The sequence below is a fragment of the Rhipicephalus sanguineus genome, unplaced genomic scaffold, assembly GCF_013339695.2.
Source record: "Rhipicephalus sanguineus isolate Rsan-2018 unplaced genomic scaffold, BIME_Rsan_1.4 Seq6554, whole genome shotgun sequence".
Classification (NCBI taxonomy): Eukaryota; Metazoa; Arthropoda; class Arachnida; order Ixodida; family Ixodidae; genus Rhipicephalus; species Rhipicephalus sanguineus.
Genome location: NW_023615701.1, coordinates 13,187 through 30,926, shown reverse-complemented (window position 1 = coordinate 30,926; position 17,740 = coordinate 13,187). Strand labels below are relative to the sequence as shown.

The 17,740-nt window shown below is 47.8% G+C and overlaps 1 pseudogene; it reads right to left on the bottom strand.

Moving 5' to 3' along the window:
• Positions 1-3,779: 3,779 nt before the first annotated feature.
• On the bottom strand, positions 3,780-10,044 carry LOC119378010 (tigger transposable element-derived protein 4-like; annotated as a pseudogene).
• Between the last annotated feature and the right edge of the window lie 7,696 nt (positions 10,045-17,740).

Sequence of the window (17,740 nt, the reverse complement as noted above, 5' to 3'; positions counted from 1 at the left end):
GCGCGAAGGTCGCGGGGCGCAGCGAGTGCCGAAGTGCACCTCCAGCTCGCGTGGAGAGGATTTTCAAGGGATAATTTACGAGTTCGATATAGCCGAAAATTCGATATATGTGGGTTCAATATATCCGTGTTCGACTGTATTATCTTCATCTCAATTAATTATTTTTTTGCTTTAAAAACGCGTTATACGTGCTTATCTGGCTAAGTATAGTACTTTCAAACGTAACATATTGTATGAGTTATAACTTGCCCCTACTGCTATACAAATCTTGCTACGATTCAAAGTTGCTTCCACTTCAATTGAACCAAAAAAGTGACAATCACACATGCCCTGTTCCAATTTTTAAAAATATTGTGCAATTTAGTTGGGTCATGACAAAAGTGCTCATTTTTCTTATAAAATGTGATATATACTATTGGATTAGAAATTATTCAACCAAAGCACCATTGCTTTGAACCTCAATCTTGCTATCAGAGCAGCTACAGGGCTAGTTGTTGTTGCATCTTGGAAATTCGCGCTTTTTTTATCGTACGAGGACGGATTGAGTACGAGGATCGTACGAGGAATGCGCTCTGTGTTTGTGTGTGTACTCAATCCGTCCTCGTACGATAAAAAAAGCGCGAATTTCCAAGATCAATCTTGCTGTTTGCCCATCCCTACATTTTAATGTAATACAATGAACAACTGCATGGCATGCAGGCTGAGTGTGTGTAGGCTTGTACAGTTGAGTTAATGGTGGCACTATGTTGTTTTCAGAGCTGCGGAGAATGGAGGAGCAGAGCAACATGATGGCCCGAGAGCGAGAAATGAGGCGAGTGCTCTTCATGCATTGCACTTTGTAAAGGTTTTGGTAATCGCTTGGTGGGAATAGCGCAGATCTCCTGGAACATAATAGACAGCATGTCATGTAGTACTGCAAACAAAAAGTTTTTTTGTACCTTCTGTACAGTAAGCAAACTAGATAGAATTATTCTTGAGGGTTCGCAGAGACCCTTGAAATCCCCGAAAACGTTAATTCAGAGGCCCTTGAAACTCCTTGAATATCAGTGAGCCCTTTGTAATGCTTGAAAATCCCGTCGGCTTTGTTCCATTGAAGCAAACTAACAACAGGTATGAAAAATGTTTCAGTGTTTGGGTATTTGTTCATGTGGCTTGCACACAGTGCATAATGCTTGCATTGCCGGAATGCAAGCACAGAGCTGACCAGCTGGTGCCTATCTGTCCAGCTTATTCCCACTCTCCCACGATGCACATCATGCCCACCGTGAAGATTTTGTTAAGTGCATGTCCCTGACTTACTTTCGGATCTCGACTGTTAAGTCGAGAATGTGCCCGTACTGGAGACAGCCTAGCTACATGGGAGCACCGGAATGCAGAGCTGATAGAAATAGTCACTGCTTTTCTAAAGGACCAGCTTGCATTTGCAAGCTGAACCTTTCCCTAAACGTTGCAGTGGTCACTGACAGAATAAGCGCTAAAATTGACGAGCACAAAAAAGGGAGAACAGACAAAGGACTGGCGCTACTAACACCTGTTTATTTTCGTCACCCCCACCGAGTTTAAATACATAATCATGGTGTTGTGCGTGCGCAACTTCACATTGGAACATAGAGCACAAGAAAATCAAGTTGCAATACAAAAAAAACAATATGCGATAACGCCTGCCATAAAACAAGAAGCGAGTTACAGCTGCGCATGCCAAGGAGCCTGTGCTGAAATTCAAAATTCGGAAGCTATGCAAGGATATCGAAGCCTCACTTATTCAAGTGCCATCAATCTTTTTGATATAAAACGCTTCTGAAGCGAGCCGAGATGACATGCGCTTGCTTTTGCCCAATATTCTAGTGTCTCAGAAAATCGGCTCGCACCCACATGCAGAAATGTACGCGACCAGATGCGCATACTTGTGCTCTTTCTTTTTTGCACTTAGTGCGTGCTCCCTAGGTCGGTCATTGACGCATCTTTCGGATTGGCCGATGTACATTTCCCCACAGGACATGGGAATAGAGTAACAACTCCAACAGAGCATTCGACGAAAAGGTTTGCATGCCTGGTGGATGCCTGGTGCGTTTGCTTTGAGCGCAAATTCGAGGGCAAAGTTTCTGCAGTTTATTAGGGGCAGAAAACACCAGAGGCACTTCATGCCGGTTTGCCACCTTCTTGAGACCGTGCGACAGGGTGTGCACGTATGGCATGACCAGTGGTCTCCCATTCAACCCCGGAGCCCCTACCCTTTCTGCCCCTACCAACTAGCCCAACAGTCTGTTCTGTTGCAGTGGTCGTGCAGCCTTTCCCAACTGTTTTTCAGAGGGATTATGCCAAGATGTTTTATAGTGAAATACAGTTAAATATAACGAAATTGACAAACAGGTTTTCGGTTATAGCACCTCAGTATTAAAATTTGGGAAAGAAACGCACAAACGAAACAAAAGGGGGAACTGAAGGCAAAGCTCACCCATAAACATTTATTTTAGTGGCAAAAAAACTGCGTTATTTTGCTCTCGTTGCATGTTCGTTGGGGAATGACAATACTAGACGTTCGTAGGACTTCAGTACGACACTGCTCCGTCATCGTCTCGCCATGGTCTCCAGATTGGCTCCGGCAACGCAAAGCTAATCACGGAGGCCACGGTGTTGCCGAACCTGCGGTGCGGCGCAAAGCGGCAAAGCGAGTGATAAATCGACCCCCGAAGATCCGTCGTTGTCTGCGGACAGTTTCTACACGTGCCTAATCTGACTGTCTCCTCGGTAGTGACACGCAGTCCTGTTGAGAAAAAAAAAAAAATAAAAGTGAAAAAAGCTGCACATCATTGGGCTGCTCCATGCGCACACAGTGAAATCACGCACGCGCGCAAGGCGTCGAAAACGAAGAGCGAACGACATGGATACCATGGAATTTTCGAAAGAGCGCTCTCCATATGCGGCGCGGCCCCACATGGCGCAAAGTCTAAGTTTATGACACAGAGCAAGGATTTTTTTTTTTTTTAGTGGCGTCACCTGGTGTCACGTTAATGAAGTGCAGTTCAAAGACTTCTGCAGCAACCGAAGACTGGTGCTGCCGACCCAAAAGCCGTTTTTTTATATATTTTTCCCCGGCGTGGCGGCACCCGCGAGTGGGGGAAGGGCACGCCCACATATATGCCCACGGCGGCAAGAACGCCGGCTCGAGGGGGCGCAGGCCACCTCGCGCACACCCGCATGCACAAGCAAGCGCTCGCTTTTGCCTTGCAATCGCAGTGGCTTTAAGCGTGCCATACGTGACGCCGCCGTTTTGTCAGCGGCGGGGCAACCGCAGAAGATGCATGCAGGGGTGAGACAGCTGCGCATATTGCACATTTTTGATACGATTCTATTTTTCTGCGCCAAGCTGTCCTAGAAGCATAAAAATAGCAAAATGGCGCCGAACTGCTCCAAAACAGCCTTAGTTAACCCTTGCGGGTCCAAAATTGTTACCCTTTTCCGGCTCTACCGGTCCTGAAACTATTTTGCCAGTTTCTGGCGCCGGCGAAGAAAAACACAAACTGTCGAAGAAAACTGACAGGATACAGTGCAGTCCACTTATAACGATATTGAGAAAAACGAAAAAATATGATGGTTATAACCGGTGATTGCATATATGGACTGCGTTAAAAAAAAAAAAGAGAAACGCGGAATGTACCTTTGTAGCTCCGATCTCGGAATTTACCACTTGCACTACAGAATAGATGTTCTAGAAAGCAGGATGCCAAAAACAAAGCTTTATTTTAAGCTCCAACGAGGGTGTCAAGCTTTAGGCGCACCTAAATTGATATTTTCGCCTGCTTTCGCGGCAGTCGGAGCTTCACGACTGCGGCGTGCATGGATTCCAGCTGCTGTGCGAACACTTCCGGCAGTCCTTTAGAGTGCATGAAGTCAATCACAAGTCGATCGACGACAGTGCACCTTCCGTGGACATGAGGTCGCCAAAGTGCCACTGCCAGCCTCGTTGTCACTGTCGCTACTGTCGTCGCTCAACGTTGTCGTCTGCCGCGACGACACATCCCCGGCGATCGCCTCGTCTGTTACTTCTTCGCAGGACAATTCGCACATCTGCTGTCAAAACTCTCGTCCATTGATATAGCACCTGTGTCACAACCAGCGCCCAGAGCTCGGCGAGTCGGCGGCTTCAGCTGTGTCGGTTGCGCTATCAGCAGGCGGGGAATTTCGTCCTGGCGCACGAAGCCCGCTTTCTTGAAACAGTTGCTCAGTGATTCCACTCCTGCGCCAACTGCGCCAAAGTGCGCCAATTGGATTTACTGCGCCATTCTGATATATCGATGAAAATTGCGCCAAACTGCGCCTGATATCCTCGGGATTTGTGGGGCGTCTATCACCAGCAATTATACCACCGGCGCGTCAAAATATGTGCAGCTTTGAGCTTGGGGCCGTCAATGTTACAACTACGGACCAAGAATAATTCCACTGAATTAACAGCGCTGGTGCATGCGTCCCGTGTAAGCCATGACGCTATGTCACACGGTGCCGACGCAGCTTTTGGTTCTGCAAGTCAGGCTCCACGGCAAAACGCGCTCTCCGAAGAGGCTCTGAGCATCTAGGCCAATCGGTAGCGTGAAAGTGTGGCAGGGATTCATCGGCGGACAGTGGTCTGTTCCAGAAACGTGCTGATAGCTCGTTTCAATCGCCGCACGGCACGCAATGAAAGCAATGTTTCAGTAACAACTACACGCGTGCCACTAAAATGTCTTGTCACTTCTGTTTCTGGACAATGAAATTCTGGAATCGCTACGATAGATATACAGCTCAGACCACTTATAACGTAACCGGCTTACAGTGCCTAGTACCTGGATATAATGCGTTTTTCTGACTCCGTTTACCCTCCCATAGATCTCCATGTATACGATACCGCTTATTGTGCAGTCCCCCGAAATGAAAGACGGTTATAATGCGGCTGCCGGAACGTTTCAGAGATGCGAGGGGAGCGAGCGTGCTTCCCCAGCGGAGATGCGCCGGCGGGGGAGAGCGCGGCGATGGCGTTACACGAGGAGGAGCGGACGTGGAACGATACGAACAGGAGCGGGGGGAGAAAAAAAAAGGCGCCTGGCGGTGGGGGACAGCAGCCCAGGCTCGGGCAGCGCGGGTGCATGGTGTGAGGAGGGGGGAGCGGGTGCATGGTGTGAGGAGGGGGTAGCGGTTGCGTGGCCGATGGAGAAAGCCTTTGCCCCACTTGACATGCGCGCTTTGCCCCGGCGCGATGACACGCGCGCTCCGCTACGTACGGGCGCCCGCGTCTGGATCAAGAGCGCGCTACTGCCTATTTGTCTCCGTCGGGAAAATAGTTGCTTCATCGTAGAGGGCAGATATCGCGCTAGCAACCTCGATTCCCCCGCAAGCAACAATGCTTTGAGACGCGATTGAGCTTTCGCGTTTGCCATCAACAGGCGGACTTACAAGCTTGAGAGACTTTTTTCAGGATAGTTGCCGCGGCTGTTCTCCCGACCGCGAACCGAAACTGCGTTTCACACGTGATTGCCCTCGGTTTAGCTCGCGAGTGCGATCTCTTCTACGCCCGATCTCCGTGTTGGCTAGGGCAAGCTTCTCGCGGTGGCATGCCAAGTTGCAACGCGCACGCTAGGCCTAAAGAGCAGCGCTAGCTACCATGTCGGCGGCCGCGGACTACAGAAGTTGCGGTTTGGTGCCGAGTCAATGAAACATTTGCAGTGTTGCATTTAGAAGGGGTGACTTACATCTTTAACGAAAAACGCTGGCGTGCGTCTGAAACATTCGGAGTGGTGGTTTGTGGTCGCCACCGTTACGACATGGCGCACGCGCTGTGTGCTACCGCGGTGACTTCCCTTGACGGCGCATTTTTCCGTGTCCGTTATGTCGGCACCGCAGGTCCGCGGACGCTAACCGTTCAACATTTCCAAATGTAAGCAGACGCAAACTTACGTCCCAGTCGCATGCCTCGATAGTCGGAATCGCGCGCCTACCCGTTGGTCATGTTTTGCACACGTGCAAACCTTTCAAAAATGTTGTTTTGGTTATAGTGCGGTACTGCTTATAGTGCGGATATTCGCGACTCCGGCGACTTACGTTATAAGGGGTCTATGCTGTAAAACAATATCGAATTTACCGTGCTTCGCGTCTATGGAAGAGCCACGTCAATGGCGTGAACGCGTTGACACTTTTCCTCAAATATACTTTATCTATGGATCTTCAGCCAGCAGAGCTTTTTCGTAATTCCTTCCACCAGCATATCCGATTGTAATCGCTTTGCGGTAAATACCCCCTTAAAGGACCTGCTCTTTCGAGCTCGTGAGTGCTAGGGTCCCAATTCGAATTTTCTGCTTGCTTTTTTTTTTTTAAATGTCATCTCATTAATAAAATTAATTGTATTGTTATATGAAGCAAGGCTAGCAGCTAACCTTTTTGGACCCGATGTCGCCCCTAGTAGCAACCAAATATTGACACAACGTTGCCGCCACATTGAGAAAGTTGCTTCAACGTTGTGGCAACATTGCGTGCTACCTAGGGGCGTTACTCAACAAAACGCTGAGTTAAAGGAATACGGCCGCTCCAGGAACCGAAGCTATTTTCATGCTATCAGTTTTCTGAACGCGAAGTTAGCGTTGAGCGCACAGCAACTTTACGTGCCGTCTCCTGATACCTCGAGATAGTGCGCGCGCCAGCGACTGCGCCCTTTGAGCGACGCAGTCAACTCCCCCACCCCCTTACCGTTCATGCTCCTTACGAAAGACAGGCGGGGGCGTTTCCCCTCTCTTTGATAAGCAATCGACAGCAGGCCCACACGCGGGAAGATGTTATCGCATGCGCTCTCCGTGCGACGGAGGCAGCCGGCTCGTTTAATCTCCGCTTCAGCCGCGTTCATCGCCAGCGCTCGCGAGCTTTTATCCGCAGGTAGAATGCACGGGGTGATGTTATCAGTTAGGACTTATACGGAAAATGACGGCAACAGCGACGGCAAAAACTCGTCGAGAGTGTCCATATATAATTGCTATCAGAATAAAAAGAAAAAAAAAGTTGAGCCATATTGCACTCTGCGAAATGGATGATTAGCGAAGCTGTTTCGCGCACGGCACAAAGGTGACATGGTGGTGGACAGTTTGGTATGCAAGGCCAAGTTGCTAACGGCCAGGCTGTTATAACGTTCAATACTCGCAATATTAATGCGAAAGCCTTTGATGCTACATCAAACGCTAAAATTGACCGTTGGCGGCGTCAACGGCATGACGTCTCTGCATTGCTTCCGTGATCGGTGCGCTGATCATGGAGCTAGTTCAAAACCAGGTGAGGTACAGAAAGCTTGCAATGCCTCCAATTCCGGATCGAGGCGGTGCAAAACCCGTTAAGTGCAGAAAGCTTGCAGAGAGGAGGGGGAGGATCGCTACATCAATCGAGAAAAAAACTGCACCTGGCTTTCGCCTTGGAGTTGTCTTAGGGGAGTGCATTGGGGACAGTGCGACTCATTAGCATTCAGGCACTAATGTACGTCACATCCTTGTCTACCACCTCTGCCGATAACCACATAGATGTGCTTATAGAGTGTTATTTCATAAAGTACAATTTCATATTGACGCAGTATTCTGTTTATAGAGGTTAATCCAGAACACTACACTGCATGAACCCTTATTTTTGCATTATAGAGTGAAATATGGAGTTTTCCTGAGATGATTTTTTCTATGAGATTTGCAATGAATGCAAATATTTCCAGCTCTTCATAAGAGCCCCATAATAATAATTTAGGTCCTTGAATGGTAATGCAATTTGCTTCTCCAGTGCACTCCAGGATGTAAAATTAGCTGCTCCTGAGTGCTTCCAGATGCAAAATTACCTGCTCCAAAGTGCTCCACGATGGAAATTTTTTGCTGCTCCAAAGTGCTGCACGATGGAAATTTTTGCTGCTCCAAAGTGCCTCCAAAATGAAAATTTTGCTGCTACAAAAACTGCTCCAAATCAGAAGTCCTCCGGTAGCATCACTGAGTTTGCTGATCACGGACTGTTTCACCTCGTACCAAGCTCCATACATGAAGCGCACGGCCTTCAGAAGGCTGATCTTCAACTCTGCGTCGGCCGACGTGCCAGGAGCTGAGCGATCAATGACCAATATCAGCCACTCCAACACGCGCCGCCGATTCAAGGCTTTAAAGTCAGCAATGATACCGGCATCCAGCGGCTGCAGGCCTGCCGTCGTATTGGGAGGCAGAAACATCAGTTCAGTAGATGTTAGCTGGGGCTGACAGCGTGTGCGCTACAGTTGTCGAGTAGCAACACCACTTTTCTGCCTTGACCTTCTATTATCCCGTCCACCTCGAGCAGCCATTCCTCAAACAGTTGACGGGTCATCCACGCCTTCTTGTTGCTGCGATAGCGGACCGGAATATGCTGGTTTTTAAAGCATATCGGTTTCTTTGATCGCCCGATCACGAAGGGCTTGAGGCGGTGGCTCCCATCGATGTTGGCCCACAGCAACACTGTCACCCTCAGCTTGGAATGCTTCCCGCTGGGGCATGGGTCGCCTTTTAGTGCGTGCGTTTTTGACGGCATCATTTGAAAAAAAAGAGTGGTCTCGTCGCAGTTGTACACGTCCTTGTCCGCATAGCGCTCCAGGACGCCGGGCAGCTTTCCAGTAGCCGCTCCTGTTTAGCCTGGGAATCAACGACGCTGCTTCTCCCACCACGTTTTTGTAAACAATGTCGTGTCGATCTTTAAAGGGACCGATAACTGCCCACAATATGAAATGAGTTGACTCCACTGACGTAAAGATTGTCCGTCGCACTGACTCAAACCAACCCTGTTTTTTTCGTGAGAGATGGATTTATATTTTTATTTCTTCATTGAAAGTCGTGGAAAAATGACCTGTGGCGCCTCTGGCGGCAAAAAACATGAATGATCCGATGAAGACGGCCACGTGACCGTTGATTGCTGTACGCGGTCGACGATTTTTTTCTTAGTATTGAAATATTGTTCGTTTCTTTATATTAAAAGGTATTACTTCATAATAATGTACATATAGGCCTGCGTTAATAGTATGCATTAAAGTGGCGCTGCCTTCGCGTGACGTAATGATACCATGCTCGTCAGCGAGTCTTGAGCAACTTTTCAGCGTGCTCATGCAACCGCGCACGCAGTTTCCAGGTCGCTAAGATTTGGCGCGACATAGTTTTGCTACCTACACTTCATCTCAGAAATGACGCGCGCTGCTACTCGGTGCGGCCGCGCATATGCGTAGTGACGTTTTCGATGACTTGGCTTGGCTCGTGCATCGAGAGAGTAACGACGCTGGGACAAGCCATCCATCACACAGGTGCAGGCGCACACAATGCTGTACAAATACCAGGAAGGTGTATAAAGCCACACATCTCATTGTAACAGCTTGCTATTTTCAAAAATGGTTGGAAAGCTCAAAATAAAGGTGGTTTAGCATAGTTACAGTAGCTCCTGCGAAAGCAGAACTACAGCTTTCACAAGGTCTAGCGGCATCGCTATCAATTCTCAGCGTTGCTGGAGCAAGCCTCCATGCGTGTTTGGAGCCCTTCAGATCGAAAAAATACTGCTTATAAAATAACTACGTGCTTTTCGGATAAACCACTGCAGCTACAAACGCTTTAAAGGGTGAGCTTCCTGTCGCGTCGTAAAAAAACTGTGTCGAGAAAAATCAGTTGTCGGTCCCTTTAAAGCGCTGTATCCAGCCTCCTCCAGCCTCAAAATCCGGCCGTTCGAGAAGAAAGGCGAAATTTTAGCCTTTGCAGCAAGTATTGGCCCACTGATGGGCACGTTATGGGCACGAGTGGTCAGAAACCAATTGTACAGTGCCTCTTCGACGTCGGCGCACAGAGGCTCCCTAACCCTTTTCCGCTGGTTGGCGTGGCCGCTCGTTCCGGCCTTGGCAATCGCTGTGCTCCCACTTTTCAAAATGGTGGATATTGTCGACTGGGTAAGCTTGTACTTCTTCACGAGGGCGCTCATCTTGAAGCTGCGCCGTGAATCCTGCAATATTTGCAGCTTTGTGTCAAGTGACACAGCTTTGCACTTGACCGGTGCCATCTTCAAGGATGTCCGCTGATTTCGTGAGGGGCTACTTGCCTCGGCTGCTTCAGCCGCTGCTCGCATAGAGACTGAGTGAAGGACGGGACGGGTGGCACCGTTGCGCCAACTTGCTTTTCGCCTTTTTATTTGTTTTCTTCTCCTTCTCCTTTCGGTGCGATTGTGGGCCACGCGCGAGTGGCAAGGTACGCCAACGTGAAGCAGCTAGCGCCATCTTGTGGCACGCTGCGCAAGATCGCGATGGCACTCTGCGCGTGGGCTGCGCGGGCGGGCGCCGCACGCCAACGTTACTAGAACAAACTCAGTTTCAAAGCTCCGTATCTCCGCCAGCGGAGGAGGGTGGTCCGAACGGCGGTCGCGAGAACTAGCGGCGCTGCAGTTCCGTCTTGCGCCACTATCGGCACGTCGTCTGCTGCCACAGCATAACGCTGCGGTCCGCCGCACAGTTGCTCGCGGCAACTGCGCGGCAACTTTTTGATTGTACTAGTTAGGTGGGTACTTAGGTGGATATGCATAAGGTCGTCTGTATGCATTGGTCCGCATGCGTTGTTCATTGATTGGCTAAGAATCGATGTTCGGTCTATATTGCCACGCCCACTTGTTTTATTTTGATGTATTCGGGTTTGACCAGCAAGGACGGTTATCAACGCTCGACGCTGTCCCGCGAAGCAGTGTTCGAGAAGCTTCGCGATTTGTAATAGATCGTTTTGGTAAGATTGCGCGCTGCACGCGAATGTTCCAGCTTTGTCGAGAGATAACGCCGCCACCAGCGATATCGCTGGAAAGTTCGATAGCGCCTGTATAAAAGCCGACGCGCTTGACCGCTTGTCAGTTGATCGACGGTCGACGCTCTCTTCGCCGCTATCAGTGTATTGCTGTAGTTTGACTTTCAGTTTCCCGGCCAAATAAAGTTCGGCCAAATAAGTTCGGCCAAATAAAGAGTTTCATCTCGGACCTGCTGACTGCTGCCTTCGTCGACGTCACGACCCTGTGACAATATTTGAGCTGTCTACATTGCACTTAACTTCCAAGCATAGGAGTTTCTAAGCGAATGAGGGTTTTCAGAGTAATTTTTATGACTACCACCACAATTTTAGCCGCCGCCGTCTTATCTAGACCAAGACACAACCCAACACGTTTCTAAAAGCTTTTATAGTGCACAAAGAAGCGTACTAACTCGAGATACAAAAACGTTCTAGAAAAACAGTACTCATGTTTCTACAATTTATTGAAAAAACTTTCTCGAAAAACATCACCAATGCTTTGCAATGCTTACAAGACACGTTTTCGCGACGGTTAAAGGGATACTGACCCAAAATCAGAAAATTTTACGAGAACTCGGTAAATGAAATCTCAGTGTGCGATTACATCGAATAGATGTCGTCTCTGAGCAATTTTTTCAGCGGATAGTTGGGTGTGTCCAGATAAGATCGAACACGAGGTCCCGGTCACCATTCCCGATTTTGATGAAACTTACTGTAGGTCTAGGCATTACACCCAGAACAATGGTCTCGCAGTTAGTTTTGCGAAAAAAAAATTTTGTTCGCCCGAAAAAAAATATACAAATTTTGGCCGCAAAAAACACTTTTCCGCCAATTTCGCGATTTCTGAATTTTGAGCGTACCTAGGGAAAAAACGGTACACTTCTTCGTCACAATATTTATTCCTATTAAAGAACAAGTGAAATACAATCTTATGAGTCTATTATTTTTCTTGCTTGTTGAAGCACTTTTGAAGAAAAAAATCCCAAACTTGGCAAATCACACAAAATACCTGTATTTCAGGAATTTATTGCTTCAAGCAAGTTAAACTGAGGATAATAAAAATCGGTACACATTAACTTTGATACTTTCGCTCTCTTTTAAAATAATTTGCGTGGTTTTATCGCGCTCCGTTTTACTCGATAAGTGGGCTGAAACGTGATTTACCAAAAACGCCGAACTTTGAAAAGGATTTTCTCAAAAAGGCCATTTTTAATTTTTTTTAAAATCCCTCTGATTGAAGTCAAGGTCGTCTTCTACAATTCTGCAGAAAAAAACGTTGCATTATTTTGGTTGCTACCAAGTTATAGTGCGTCAAATGTGACCATGCCAGCCTAGCGGCCGCGTCGTTCGTTATGTGCTGAAACTCGTATATAAGTTGTTGAAAATACTTGTACATGACATAATTACAAATCAGCAGCTCCACACCAACAAATGCGCAGCCAGGTGTCATGGTTCAGCAAGCCTTGTCTTGCGATCAGCCGCTTGACAAACCCGCAGCAGCGGCCGCTCGATGCTGCGGGCACTCACATTACATGAGTGCCGCTTCGACTGCGGATGAGCTCCGCTTGCACGCCAAACTACGCTCAGAGGATAAACAAAAGAAGCAATGCTTCACTGTGAAAGTTAAAGGCTGTTAAGTGCTAACAAATCTCATAGTATGCAACGAAAACTCTGCCGGCAATTTCCAAGAGAGCGCCTCCAGTAGTGCGTTCATGTGTTGCTTTCTATCTTCTGATGGCCTAAAGATAATTAGGTTCATTCTATGAGCAACATATGACATCAAAAAAAAGCCACTGACGTCTAAACAAAGCTGTCATACGTGCTTCCGATGGTCGAACAACTCAAACTGCAGTTGTTAATTCATCTCGTGCCAGAACACTTGTGTCAGCCGGCTGTGAAAAGAAGTGTGTCCAAGTCCTTTGCTTCATTACAGAACCGCTTTTACGACACTGTATTGCTGTGCGTCCGTAGATAGAATATTCAACGCAAGTCGAACGTTTATCACGGTATTTTGCGGCTTCGGGCATAACAGCAGGAAAAAAAAAACATGCGTGCTGTATTGAAGGCGCTCACTGGGAAATTGCTGGCAGAGTTTTCGTTGCATACTATGAGATTTGTTAGCACTTAACAGCCTTTAACTTTCACAGTGATGCATTCCTTCTTTCGTTTGTCCTCTGAGCGTAGTTTGGCGCGCAAGCGGAGCTCATCCGCAGTCGAAGCGGCACTCATGTAATGTGAGTGCCCGCAGCATCGAGCGGCCGCTGCTGCGGGTTTGTCAAGCGGCTGATTGCAAGACAAAGCTTGTTGAACCATGACACCGGGCTGCGCATTTGTTGGTGTGGAGCTGCTGATTTGTGATTATGTGACGTACAAGTATTTTTAGCAACTTATATCCGAGCTTCAGCACATAACGAACAACGCGGCCGCTAGGCTGGCATGGTCACATTTGACGCACTATAACTTGGTAGCAACCAAAATAATGCAACGTTTTTTTCTGCAGAATGGTAGATGACGACCTTGACTTCAATCAGAGGGATTTTATAAAAAATTAAAAATGGCCTTTTTGAGAAAATCATTTTCAAAGTTCGGCGTTTTTGGTAAATCACTTACGTTTCAGCCCACTTATCGAGTAAAACGGAGCGCGATAAAACCACGCGAATTATTTTAAAACAGAGCGAAAGTATCAAAGTTAATGTGTACCGATTTTTATTATCCTCAGTTTAATTTGCTTGAAGAAATAAATTCCTGAAATACAGGTATTTGTTCGATTTGCCAAGTTTGGGATTTTTTTCTTCAAAAGTGCTTAGACAAGCAAGAGAAAAAAATAGGCTCATAAGATGGTATTTCACTTGTTCTTTAAGGGGAATAAATATTGTGACGAAGAAGTGTACTGCTTTCTACCTAGGTATGCTCAAAATTCAGAAATCGCAAAATCGGCGGAAAAGTGTTTTTTGCGGCAAAAATTTGTATATTTTTTTTTTCGGGTGAACAAAATTTTTTTTCTCAAAACTAACTGCGAGACCATTGTTCTGGGTGTAATGCCTAGACCTACAGTAATTTCATCAAAATCGGGAATGGTGACCGGGACCTCGTGTTCGATCTTATCTGGACACACCCAGTTGTATTTTCAGTGTCTCATCTTTCTACGTCGCATCCTTCTACGGTGCCTTAAACAATTCGAACAGATCGGCCGTGATGTGAGCACCGAGCAGTTATTCGCGCGTACTCTGTCGCTAGAACAGTCGTCAGTGTTCAACTTCAGTTTTTCAACTTCACCGAGCAGATGTTCCATGCCCGCAGCACTTTACACTGTGCGACAGCCGTTTGCGTTTCGTGCTGTAGCCGTTCACTACGCAACTACAATTATCTTTTGCACAAGTAAGTCTCCGTTCCCGAAGCAAGGTGTGGGATTGGGGGGCTAGTTGGTATTCCATTATTAAACTGCTCAGCGCAAAAAATTTGACACGGTACACATAGAAAAGACGAGGACCAGCGCTGGTCCTTGTCTTTTCTATGTGTACCGTGTCAAATTTTTGCGCTGAGCAGCCCGTTCCCGAGCCGGCGAGTGTAAAATATTCCGCACATCTTGTTCAATACCTCGTCGTAAAATCTCTCGAAAATCCACTGCTTTGAAGGCATAGCGACAGCTGACAACTGATCGAATGTTAGTGTGATGCAACTCTCAGTCTCGGTAGCGTATATAGGTAATCGCCTGCCTTTCGTTTTGCTGTTCTATTTCTGGCGGCCAAACTGGGCACTGGACTTTCGCGGGACGCCATGCGTTTTTGGGGGGATTTGCGCCTCGGTCCCGAACATTTTGGCTTTGAAATGTGGGGTAGAAGTGCTGGGAACAAGCGCGGCACGGCACCGGGCGCGAGTTCCCACTTTCCACGTGGGATCAAAACGTCTTGTCCCGCAACGACACGACGATAGTGCTTTACAATGTCGTCACTCTCAAAATGAACGTCACAGACCTTGCATTTCGCAGTAAGCTTTCTATCTTTGCGATGCAAAGCTTGAATGGCGTAGGGTCTTTTGCAGGTACGAAGAAGTGTCGTGAAGCGGAGTCGTCGTTGCGGTAGCCGCGCTCTTGCAGCCCGGCGCAAAGCAAGTCGGCATACCGCACTGTGAATCTGTTCGCCCTCGTTACGCTTCGTACCTCATGCACGTGTCTTCGTACAAGACGCTAAGCCTGGTCAAGAACAGTCGCAAAAATGACGAGCTAACAAAGCGTAGACGACGCTGTAACCCACGTGCGCTCGTACATCGGCGGCGCCGATCACAACAAGCGCCAGCCGCGGGAGCTAGACGTGACTGCAGCGTCACTAGTTCTCACGACCGCCACGAGGACCGCCTCTCCGGCGGAGCTTTTAAACTGAGTTTGTTCTAGTAACGTTGCCGCACGCAGCGCGGAAATGGCGGCAGATACGTTTCACCCCGTCTCGGCATCGTTCGTTTCAGGGGAACTTGGAAACGCAAATGTAACTATTATTATACACAGAAAATGCCGCCCAGCCGGCAAATTTTGATCGTTATAACCGATATGCCGCCAATAACTAATATCGTTATATATGGTTTTTTTCCTCATACACTTAATGCATAAAATGACACACTTAACTCGACCCATCGTTATAACCGATATATCGTTATATGTGGTATCGTTATAAGTGGACTGCACTGTATTTATTTTTGCTCCTGCATTCTGCAGGCAACTCCTTTAGCGATATTTGGGCAGCGTATGATACCGCTCAAAGCATTCTTCCTATGTGCAGGCCAGGATTGTTACTGCAGGTCGTCTTCGTCACTCACTTCTGTCGAATCACTGTCATCACTGTCTGGTGGAGGCACGTAATTCTCTTCCTCACTAAAGTCATCCTCGCTTTGCCTAAAAGCACCACCGTAAAATGCACGCGATGAAAACGTGACCATGCTTCTCAGCTAACCGTGCGCGAGTGGGTACGCTCTAGGCTCTGTGCTGGGACGTCCGAAGCGTTTTCCAGCGGGCCCAGGCTGGGCTCGGGCTTAAAAGTGTGGGCCCGGGCCGGGCCCGGCCCGGCCTGAGCCGGCTCATTAAAAGGCATAAGTTGGGCCTTCGAGCACACGCAAACGTTATGCATTGCATGGTCTAAGGTATACTGTGCCAAGCTGCAGTGACACGTACAAAGAGCTGGCTCTTAGTAAAGCTTAACAATAAAAACAGAAAAACAGTTGAAGTGCTATTTTTTTCACCAGTATAGATATATCATATCTATACTGGTGCGTTTATTTTATGCTGTATGCTCATGAATTAACCTGTATATATATGTTAACAGCGCTAACAATGGGCCAGATCACGGTTGTTCTCATGGGAGGAATAAAGAGTTCGGTCTTTTATTTGAGGTTGACACATACGGTAACCTTCATTTATATCCCTTGGTAGTACGTGCCAAAACCACGATATCATTACGAGGCACGCCGTAGTAGCACCGAATTAATTTCAACCACCTTGAGTTCTCTAATGTTCACCTAATCATAAGTATATAGACTGGTGTTCTGCATTTCGCCCCCATCAAATTACGGCCGCCGTGGCTGCGGGAATCGCACCCACGTCCTAGGACTTAACAGCGAAACAGCTTAACCGCTTAACCGAAACAGCTTAACACGCGCACCCTGCATAAGTTTAGTAATGAATGCCGTGGCCCGGGCCGGGCCCGGGCTTGGAACGACGGGCTCGGGCTGGGTTCGGTCATGTACGCCCGGGCCGGGCTCAGGCTGAGTTCGGTCATGTACGCCCGGGCCCGGGCCGGGCCCGCACTTGGAACCACGGGCCCGGGCTTCATAAAGCGGGCCCGGGCCGTAAAATCCGGCCCGTGCAGTGCTCTAACTTCCGGCACTTCGTTTGCGTGTACACATTGCTTACGGGGTGCGGTGCCTGAAGCATGCGGTGTATGGTCAACAGGCGCTCTACGTGACTCGCAGCGTGGGGTGCAATCACAAGTCTATGAATTATTGGGAGTTCTACATCAACGACGATGGCCTTTGATATAGAAGAAAAGAGCACAGGCCAACGGGGGAAGTGGTAATACTGTGGTTGCACGCGTCGAGAGGCGTAATCACGCCCCCTGCCTGCTTGCGATTGTCCTGAGAAGGCTGCAGCAGACTGATGTGAAGTGTGTTTGTGTCGTTCCCAGTAAAAGCGTACAGTACACTTACAACGGCGCTACTGTTGCAGTACCATAAGCGCGCATTTGACGAGATAGTCAGTGCAGCGAGGTTTCTTGGCAGCCGCGCGGCACTCTTGAAGGGGGTCCCGCACGAGGTGGCAGCGAACGGCGGTGCAGCGCGGTTTTGTTGTCTGTTAAAAGCGTGCAGTACACTGGATGCTATGCCAACAGTGTGGCCGAGCAGGTAGCTGAAGGCGCTTATTGTGATGTTTTTCTGACAGAGTAACGCTGACCTACAGAGAGCTCTTGGTAAGATTGTAAAGCTGGCGTCTCTCATAATCATATTGTGGTTTTGGGACGTTAAACCCCAGATATTATTATTATTAAGCTTGAAAAGGTAAATAAGCAGATGACGCCAACGTACAAAAAGCCAAAGCAGTAATCTGCATATCAATGATCTTAAGCAAAGGCCTACTGCTATGTAACTGCAATTATTGTGCAATCACAAATTTTTTTTATAAGTGCGATGCTATTATGTTTTTTTTTTTTGCAAATGTTTGAGGTGAACCTAGTTTCCAGAACCTTTTTTCAATTATTTCATGTTTGTTACACAAGCTAGATAAATGTAAAAAGGTAATGTAATTAATACCTGGTGATAATCTGTTAAAAACACTTTCTCCGAAGGCTGTTTCAGTGTTATGTGTATCCTTAGCGAATTAAAATATCTACTTGTACGCCCAAGTTGCTGCAAATTTGTTTTTTCAAGCTCCTAGGACGGCATATTAAATG